This window comes from Chinchilla lanigera, unplaced genomic scaffold (genome assembly GCF_000276665.1).
Source record: "Chinchilla lanigera isolate Chin_1 unplaced genomic scaffold, ChiLan1.0 scaffold00029, whole genome shotgun sequence".
Taxonomy (NCBI): domain Eukaryota; kingdom Metazoa; phylum Chordata; class Mammalia; order Rodentia; family Chinchillidae; genus Chinchilla; species Chinchilla lanigera.
The window spans coordinates 23,108,603-23,119,118 of NW_004955430.1; the positions used below are offsets into that span (position 1 = coordinate 23,108,603).

The window sequence follows — 10,516 nt, forward strand, 5'->3', positions numbered from 1 at the left end:
GCTCCACAACTCCAACTGCATATCAAAGAACATTCTGAACGTGGGAAGCAGGTAACTTATACTAGTACAGAAAGCAGAGAGATCCCATTCCTCACTTCCCTAGTTGCCATAATGGAGCTTAGTTTGGGGGGTTTGCTAGTATATTAGTCTCTTAGCTGCCAAACACAGCTAACTTTGACCTGGACTCCATCCTTGTTCCTTCTCACACGGAAACATGGGGTTGGGAAGCTGGAAGGCTGGTCCAGACCTGCTGGCTTCTCCTGGGCAGCCTCAAGATGCCCAGTGTCATGAGCCACTTCACTCCCTCTACATGACCACTTCCCTCCGTCCTTCATGAAGTCCCCAAGTCCTAGGAAAATACCTGGGAAGGCAAATGATAACTGAATGTCACCCAGGCTTACAGACATGCAACCTGACTCCTTCTCCTCCTCTTCCTTCCTTGCAGTAAAATGAATATTAAGAGTAAGAGATGTTCAGAGAAACTTAGTTTTATAAGAGCTACAAACCACAGAGTGATTTCAAAAGAAAGGAGAAAAAGCCCTGCCCATCTGAGGTGAGGTTTGCTAGACACCTCTTAATGCTATTTATCTTTGGGTGCTGGGAATTGAACTCAGGACCTCAAGCTTGCCAGGCAGTTGCTGTGCCACCGAGTTATACCCCCGGCCCAATGCTGTTTATCTTCTATTTCAATTGTTTTACTATTTGTGCTAAGAAAAAAGCAATCTATAAAACTATAAGGCAATACAAGTAAATCCATAAAAGACTCCAAATGTCAACATGTCCCCCTAGACAACAGAACAGAGTGATTTAAAATTTTCCCTGACTTCTCTCTGCTCTGCCTTAATAATACACAGGAAGAAGACACATTAATTAAATAACTATGCAAATCAGCAGAGATTTCCTAATTTTCTTTCAGCCACAACTCGACAGAGTTGAGAGTCCAGCTGCCTGAGGGTGTCACTGGGCCAAGGAGAGTGCATGTGGCACAGCACAGCCTTGGGTGTCACCTCCATCACTTCCTGCGTGTCTCTGTAGGGACAGGTTCTCATCTATCAGCCATCGCTGCGCCCTCTGGGATCTACTCTGCCAAAGATGCTCCAGGGATAATCCCAGTGATCTCTCACCAAAGCACACAGGGATGCAGTGGCTCAACATAATGCCCTCTCCACCCCTCTCCCAACCAGAACCACTCAAGGGCTCCTCTGAACTCCACCCAGACCCACAGCACAGGTTGTAGACAGAGGCAGCTCGAAAGCCCCCAGTGAGGGCACATCAATTTAAAAGGAAAAGCAGCTACGAATGTCTCCCTCTACTATCCCAACTGGCTCCTTTCCATTCTCATTCCTTTTCCAGACTCACAGGCTTCGGGGGAGCGGGGCGGGGGGAGGGGTGCTTGGGAATCACACACCAAGAACAGTCTGCCCCAGTGGGTCTAACTTCAAGCAACCATGGCACTCTCAGCCTGGGCTTGCTTCCTTCTCCCCACCCTGAGCAACGGGGTTCTTCCAGCCGTGTCCTGCCCCCCACCCCAGCCAGTGTTCTCCTGCTCCTAAGGTATTTCCACACTGCTGTCCATGACTGAAATTCTAACAGAAAAACCAGTTACAATGCTTACTGTCTGTTATGGTTTGTGTCTGGATGTCCCCCCAAATGTCCCTCCTCATGCAGTCACGGGGCAGGCTTCTAGAGTTTATGAGTGATCCATGGTCCAATGCTGGGATTGTGGGTGTGAGAGCTACACCCGCCCTGGGGCGGGTGGTTTGCATACAATAGAAGGGACAGAAAGAGGCTTGCTCTTTCTGCCTGCTCCTCCCTTTTGCTCTTGTTGCTTATGCTGTCTTCCACCACCATGAACTGATGCCCTCTGCCATGTGCCACCCTGCCTTGGAGCCAGGAGAGTATGGACTGAAACCTCTACAGACTGTGAGCTAAATAAACCTTTCCTTCCTTAATTTTAAGTGTCAGGTATTTTGTCTCAGCAACAACAAAAAAATAACTAAGATACTCTCTAATTGCATACTTCTGAAAAGGTCAGGATTTAGGTATTTTCCCTAATTCAGTCAGCATGTCTAAACTCAGAAGCTAAAGGATAAAAAATAAATAAGAAAAATAACTCCACTCATAATCCCAAATCACCGAGTGCCCGAACCAAAGGCCTTGTGAGCTTCTGTAGCTTCACACCCAGGTCTCTCAAATGAGGCGAGAACCTGAGGTGTCAGACTGAGAGTGCCCAGGGCTCCCAACTGCCACCCACAGGCCTGTCCTCTCCCTAGGACATAACTCGGCAGTGTGCTTCTGCCTGGAAAGAACATTTTCTGCCCCTCAGAGGTCTAAGGGACCCGGCCAGGGACCTCCTGTCACTGATTAAGTAGGGAAGGGGTTAGCACAGAGACACAGCGGAAACAAATCCACTTTTTAGGTCACTCTACCTTCCCTGGCATGGCAAGCAAGCCTACCGTTCCAAACGCCATCATTAATACTGCAGGTAGAAGAGACCTTCGGGGGAAAGGCAGGGCGGGGCGTTCCTCTTCAGCTTCCACACTAGCCTTCCCACCTCCCTTGTGCTACCCTCTCCAGCCAGAGACAACTTTCTAAAATCTCTGAGCGACACAGCCCAGTGTGGCCCCATCTCCCCAGAGCCTCCCACGCAGGGCCCTCACTCTCTGCCCCTCCCTCCACTGCACCTCCATTTCGCTCTCTCTCCCCTCTTTGTCTCGGTGAGGAAAAGCCACCGGTTCTCAGCTCCAGGAGCACCTCCTCTGTGACGTTTCCTCTGAGTTTCTGCTCCTAAAGCCAAATGAACAACTCCCTTCACATGCGCAGGGCACCCCGCACACATCTCCACTGAAGCGTCTTCAAAGCGCTGCGCTCTCATACACACATTCCCAGACTCTTGAAGTCTAAGTCCCTCATACCTGACGCGAAACAAGACAAACCAAGACTGGAGCCTTAGGGACACATGTTTCCTTTGACACGTCAGGTGACCACCTACCATTTCCATATGCAGGCTCTCCTGCACAGACCTGTGCACGCCAGACAACTTCGGGCAGGCTTCCCATTGCCGCTTCTCCCAAGGAACACCAGAATACTCAGGCATGCCCTAAGGAAAGTAGGGCTGTGGGCTCATTGAAGCCAGCTTAGATAGGACTTGGTTCATCTCAGGAATGTGGTTTCCAGGGCCCTGAACCACAGAACCCAAGGCATCAGAAACGCTCCCTCAACGACTAATGAGTAAGTGGACTCAAAACCAGTCCAGCCCAACCAATCAGATTCCCTGAGACCCCTTGGAGACAAAAGGAGTAAGGCTGGGTGAACTCCGGAATCGGGTCTGCAGAAGAAACGCAATGCCTAGCCTAGGAATCACTATCTTCCCTCCATCTGAGGGAAAAGGCTCTGCTCAGTGGCTTCTATGTGTTATTAGTGACCAAACTGTTTAATTACAAGAGAAAAAAAAATAAACCCAAACAGAACATTTAAAAAAAAAAAGCCAAACTAACTTTGGACTTTAGAAACTTCCATGCCATGAAAAGGAAAAAAGGAGGAAATTTTCTAGAGTAAATTTTTAAAGTTAAAGAGACATGTAACCAGATATAATATAATTTGGATTCGATCCTGGATTTTAAAACAACTACAAGGGGCACCACTGGGACAATCTGGGAAAACTGGACTGTGGGCTGCACAAGAAACAGTATCGTTTCCATGTTACGTTTCCCAGGTGTGACGAATGTGATCTGTAGAAATGCCTGGCAGCCCCACACTGGAAGGTTAGGGAAAAGCTGCCGTGGTCTATGCAACATACTCTAAAGCGGTTCTTCTTTCCCAGGTGTGACGAATGTGATCTGTAGAAATGCCTGGCAGCCCCTCACTGGAAGGTTAGGGAAAAGCTGCCGTGATCTATGCAACATACTCTAAAGCGCTTCTTCAGAGAACGAGCATCCACACGAGCACCTGTGCGGTGTGCAGGGAGGCGGAGGAGGACTGCGCACTAGAAGGCACGGCTGTGGCTCAGTGGCGATGTGCTAGCCTGGCTCACCTGAGGCCCCGGCTCGGCTCCGTCCCTCGCACCTCAAAGGGCGGGGCTCAGAGAATGGGAACGCACTAGCGAAAGAACTGGAAGAAGGTGGGGAGGGAGAGAGTGGCAGAGAGGCAAGGAGAGAAAAGAAACACAAAGGGCAAAATGTTTATGATTAGCCAGTAAATTATATGGGAATCTGCTGTACAGTTCTTGCAACTTTACTGTAGATCAGAAAATATTCAAAATAAAACACTAGAGGAAAAAGGAAAGAAAGGCTGTACTGGGGCCAGGGATGCAACCCCTGAGAAGGTCTCAATTTTCAGACAATCCTCCTGAAATTGCAGACTGGGGAATGACGGCTCACAGCCATCATCCAGCCCAACCTACTATGTCTGCACTCTGCACTCTGCAATGATACGGTGGCTCTGGCAGAGTTGGAAAGGAGCAGACCACCTGGAGATGGGAGCAGACCAGGTGGGGATGGAAGAGGACCTCCTCTTTCATCTCCTGTTGGAATGGGGCCCTGGCGTTTGTACAGAACACTAGCCTGGCTTCGAAAGCACCTCCGGAGCACTGCCGACAAGACAGCATGCTTTTCACTGACTTGGACTTCCTAGTCTGCTCAGAGTTCTTTGTCTCGTACAATCCCCTGGTCCTCCCTCCTCCTTTTCTTGGTGCATTTGCAAGGCCCTTAATTATCTGTTTCTTGGGCAGTGGGCACTGTGGGTGCAGAGCCAAAAAGTGCTCAGCACTAATTGGGCTGTCCGCCTCTGACGGAGGTGAGTGATGGCCCAGCTGTTCAGACTGATGGCATCCAAATGGCCTGCAATCGCGGCTGCAGATTTATGGAGCCATCAATAGGGACTGCCTTTTCTCCTATTAACACAATTAAGACAATGAACTACTGTTGGGGAAGTTGCGGGGAAGAAAAGACCTGCACGGGGACTCAGAGGACAATTAATTACATTTAAAGTTGCATCAATCTGGAAGTAAATAACTAATCTTCAGTGTGGTCGCTGAGACCCTTAGAAATCTGAAATAAACGATCACTTTTGGAGAAGGCAAAGAACACCCAGGAAGAGGCATAGCCCCCTCCCTCCGCAGGGAGCAGGCAGGGCTGTGGGAGGGTGGACGAGCGTAGGTGCAGCGCTCTTCAACCAGCAGTGCACACCTGGGGCGCCATCCAGCGGTGCTCCAGCACACACCGTGCAAGCCAGGACCGAGGTTACTCCATGAAACACTGCACAGAAACCAGGGCAGGGGCACAAAAATCCAACCTTACAAAACAAAAGGTAGGTAATTCACCCTGCCAAATGTTTCCTCGCTGAGCCAACCTTAGCCCTGGGCTTCGTTAGTGGGCCAGCTCCCTGCAGACCCACCTCACTGGGCCTGCAATATCACAACAGGCATTCACTGAAATTTTGTTGGATGACAAGAGTCTGAAATAAAATTTTACGTTTTCAAGATGATTTGCTACGTATAGACAAATCCATTGAAATTAACCCGTGTATCCCTTAGGAATCCTACACTCAGGTCACAAAAGAACCACTTATGAGCTGGGCTTCATCTCTCAGCAGCTATGGACCATTCTCCTGCGTTTCTTGTATTAAATGATAGCGTTAAATTACCCCAGTGCCTACCCAGCACACAGGAAATACCTGCTCTATGCTGGCAGTTGCTATACTGAGGGACCAGTAACCTCATTTAGAGACCAAGGAGGGTACAGATAAAGGAGATTAGACACAAACTTGTCACAAACTATCTCACTGACAACACTGAAAACATGACAACACAATGACAGGGAAAACCCCAGGACTACTTCTGATGCTTCTGTAAATAATCAGTTAAGATAACTGCCCAGGAGAAATTGTACAAAATAAGAAAACTGTTGCAAGAGTTATAAAACGTTTCAAACTGAAACTATAGCTCTCAAGCCAAGGCAAACACTGAGTTTCATATGTGTTATTCTGTATAACCTCAGAAAGCTGTGAACAGATACAACTATTCCATTTTACAAATGAGAAAACTAAGGCTCAGAGAGCTTCTGTGATGTCTACTGGCTATATGTCTACTGGCTAAATGAGCAGACAGCTGGAATGTGGATCAACTCTGTGTGACCCAGGCCCCCGCTGGATGCCTCAGTGGCCCCAAGGGGCCTGAGGGTGCCGCTGCCCACTGCAACAGCTCCTGCACGAGCGAGATGGATGAACTCCTGCCAATGGGATGGGAGGACAGAGGGCAGATCAGTCGTGTCCCCTCACAACACAGATTCAGGGAGAAAAGGTAAAGGAGCCAAACCTTCACTAGGCCTTCTACTACCAGGAAAACACTCAGGAGACGGGGCAGGCTCTGCTTGGCAGCATATGAAAAACAAGATTTGGGGAGAAGGGGACCGAAGACATTGAAAAAGCAAAGCAGCAGCCCTCTTGGGAGACGGGAGACCTGAATGTCCACAGCCCCACCTGGCAGGGTTTACCTCTCCCAGTCAACCCTGGACCTTTCTGCCATCTTTGTAAAAATTCTCCCCTTTTAAGAAGGTGCTTAAGCACAAAAATATTAATTTTTGCCTATCCTGATTGACTCTGGAAATATAACTTAATGAAAAAATTCTACAGGAAAAAGCCGTATGTCCAAGATGCCCACTATATCATTATAGTACCAAGCAGCCAAAGGGAGACAGTGCGACCAAGCTTACCACTGTTTGTTGAGGAAACAAGCGGCAATGCCACAACCTGGTGGGATGTTACATATTCACAAGGTGTGTACAGGTAAGGATTGCTTTTCCTTAAAGCCTATGGTGACTACATGGATGTGGGTTGTGTAATTTCCTATCCCACGGATCAACAACCAACTCACAGGTTGAACTTCCACTTGTTCTTACAACTAGTTTCACTGGCAAAAGCTCTACTGATTATTTTGACATTATCTATGGCTGCTTCTGTGCTCAAGCGGCAGAGATGAATACACGCAACACATACCACACAGCCCACTAAGCCAAAATTACTTATTATCTGGCCTTTTAGAGAAAAGGTTTCTGACCCTTGCTCTGTACCATTCATATATTTATGTTCTTTGTGTATAGTCAAGATATAGTTTTTAAACAATTTTACTTTCTTTAAAGCTTCACTGAACGGGGCTGGGGATTTAGCTCAGCGGCAAAAGTGCCTGCTTGGCAAGCGCAAGGTCATGAGTTCAGTTCCCGGTACCGGAGAGAAACCAAAAAAAAAAAAAAAGCTTCACTGAACATTCCTGACTTTCAACACACATAACTGATCTCTGTAAAAACATGGCTGCCGTGTGGGGTGTAGCACAGTGGTAGAACTGCTTGTCTAGCATGCATAAGGCCTCAGGTTCAAACCCAGCACACACACACAAAATTATATATTAAAAAAATTTTAAAACAGGGTTGATTTATAATGCCACCAGTGAGTGGCTGGGGACCATTTTCACTACGTACACACCAGGCACAGTGTATATCTATTGCTATGATTGTTACGAGAATATCCTCCAAAACGTCGTTTTGTTGAAGGCTTTGTTTTCAGCTCATGGGCTTTTGGGAAAGTGACTGGATCAGGAGGGCTCTGACTTCATCAACGGATTGACCCATTGCTTGTCCACGGTTTAATGGGCTTATTAGGAGCCAGGACCTCACTGGACGAAGCAGGTCACTGGGGGTGTGGCTGCGAAGGCTGTATTTTGTCCCTGGCCCCTGCCTCTCTGGTACTTGCTTCTTCTGTCTGCTTTGTGGCACCAAGAATGAGCATCTGGGTTCAGGCATCTAACTCCCACAGTCACAGTTCTGCCTCACTATGGGCCCAGAAGCAATGGAGTTGGTCCACAATGGCCTGAGACTTCCTTTCCTTCTCAGGCTGTTTATGTCAGGTCTTTGGTCACGTAACAAAGCCAACACATCTCCCCTTTTGCTGCTGGTTTAGAAGGCATAGGTTAGAATGTAAAGGTCATTTTATTTTTGTACTTCTTTTATCAGTATCAATAGAAACAATTCTCTTAGAATCACAGAATCTTAATTATCTCTGCTCTCAAAGTATGAATTTTGTCAGACATGGTCTTGATTTACAAGTGCTGGATTATGTATCTCTACGGTTAAGAACATCATCAACCCCCCTCAAAAGCCCAGTCTACTCTGCGACTTATTTTAACCGCAATCTACATCCCCAAACTCCCGTCCTCTCTGGAACCACCTTATCCTCTGGAAGGGCTCGACATTCACTGTTCTAGATCTCCCAGAATCTCTAACACCATGAAACGTCTGACAAATCCATGCGGGCTACAAACAGGTGCAGTGACCTTGTCGCTTCCTATAACTGCCCTCCTCCATAATCTCCACATCAAGCACCTTCCTTCCACCCATCACTCCTGCACGCAGCTCACTCCGGCCCCGGTCCTGCAGAGACCCACAGCCCAGGGCCCTGCACCGTGCACTGTGCCGATGTAGTCTCACTTCCCGCAATACCAGTGCAGAGTCCGTGGCCCGACCCTACACTCATTCCCTCAAATGGTTCCAAGCAGCTGCACTGTCAACCCAACCTTCTGCCGACCCCACCAAGCTCACTCTGGCCCACTCCTTGGGCCTTTTTCACCCAGCGTCCTCTCTGGCCTGACACTCTTCCCTAGACACACACTGCTGACTCCCTCATTTTAGTCTGGTCTCTGCCCAAACACTAACAAAGAAGCCTCCTCCGACCAGTTTGAGAGGCTATGTCCCCCCAGTGCCTTCCCGGCCGCCCTCTCACTGTGCTGCATTTCTCTCCATCGTACCTGCCATCTCCCTTTGCTCTGTTGTTCTCCATCCACCCTTCCCTCCTAGTTTGTCTGTCTCCACCACTGCACGAGCACGATCAGGATACAGATTCTGACGATTTGCTGGTGTCTAAACTTCAGCGTTCAATAAATGACATCAGATGAATGAACTCATTCACTGCTAATTACTGCCTTTCGTCTCCCTCCCAGAAACGAGGTGTGCGGCTCTAACCCCCAGCTCAGCACAGGGCTCCACAGCCTTTCTCACTGCACAGCAGCTGCCCCAGCACTGCCCAGGACACCACATCGCCCTTCTCACCTGCTCCAACTGCCCAAAGGCCTCCCTCCCATGGCCCACGCATCAGGGGCTCTTCTCCTCCTCCCAGCGGCTCTGCAGGCCCCGCCTCCCCTACCCCTAACGTTCAGCACCACCACGCTCCTGCTGCCACATTCCCACTTCCACCTGTGCCACACAGTCCCCTCCACCAGGGAGGCCCCTCCCCCTGCCCACGCCCACCACTTCAGGTACAACCTACCTGGGCCCCTTAGAGCCCTTTGTGACCTTCTGCCTCACTGTGGCACCTTCAGGCACTCACCTCTTTTCTGGAACACCCAGAGTTTATGGAGATCTGGCAGGTTGGCCAGAGGAGGGGTCAGAGGAAGTTAGGGTACAGGGCCACAGTAGAGGAAAGAAGGGGAACAGATGCTTCTGGAGCCAGGACTCACCTCATGCTTTGTAGAGACCCCTGGCTCAAAAATGAAAATGTAAGTCCCCTGGCTCAAACTATTCAGAGGGTCAAGAAATGACAGCGAAGCTTAAGCCAAGCATGGAGCCCTCCAACATGTGGGTTGCTGGCAGCCCTACAGGTCACTCGTCCATATAGCTGCCCTCTCCGGTAGCCACAGTTAACTAAGGCAAGATGGTAGAACATGTCAGTCAGGCAGTGACAGTCGGAGGTTGTGTCAGCACTGGGCAAGACACTTGTTTTATGTAAGGAGACCACAGCCTCATCCTGAGTTGAAGAATGTCCCACCTCCAGGGTACGTGGTCTCCACAGAACACCCTCCATCCAGGTCAGTTCTTCCACTGCCACTTTAGCACTGCTTCGCTGAATGACTTGGGCAAGAACCAGGGAGAGGAGAGGAGACAGCAGGAGAGGACGTCCTCCACCTTTGTAACGCAGCACAATGAAAGCCAGAAGCCCCGCGGGACTGGACCACGGAAGATTCACCTCTTCCTCTCACAGGTATTCAGCTTCTCAAGTTTCCCCCAGGTTTGTGAATACAGCTTCTTTCCCAGCAAAGGACCAAGCTGATAAACTATAGACTGGAGACGTTTTTCTTTCAGGTACTCAACTGAGTATTGAATAAATGCCACGTTTGCTTTTTTAGAACCAAGGCCGTGGCTTTGGAAATGCAAAGCAATTACTGCCTAATAAAATAATACTAATAAACAGAAGGTGTACACTTACAAGGGTTTCTTTATTTTAAAGCACAACAGCTGTGGTATAAAGTGTCTCAGACACTCAGCTCTGTCATGATTACAGTCCCCTCTGCATCTGATTGTTTCTCCATCTCTCACCTGGGCCATTTCCTCTCTTACGATCTTTCCACTCTATCACCCCGGATTCTAGCTCCATATCTTACATTCACTTTTAAAAATATGACCCACAATGAATATGTCTTACATTGTACCCAGTGCATATGAGTCAATGGAACTAAAATGAATGTTTTATGTAC

General features: G+C 48.7%; 1 protein-coding gene across 3 annotated transcripts in view; it reads right to left on the reverse strand.

Annotated features, from left to right (window-relative positions):
* Osbpl10 (oxysterol binding protein-like 10) overlaps positions 1-10,516 on the reverse strand; it is a 298,636-nt gene that overhangs the window by 23,985 nt on the left and 264,135 nt on the right. The gene's annotated exons all lie outside the window — the stretch shown is intronic.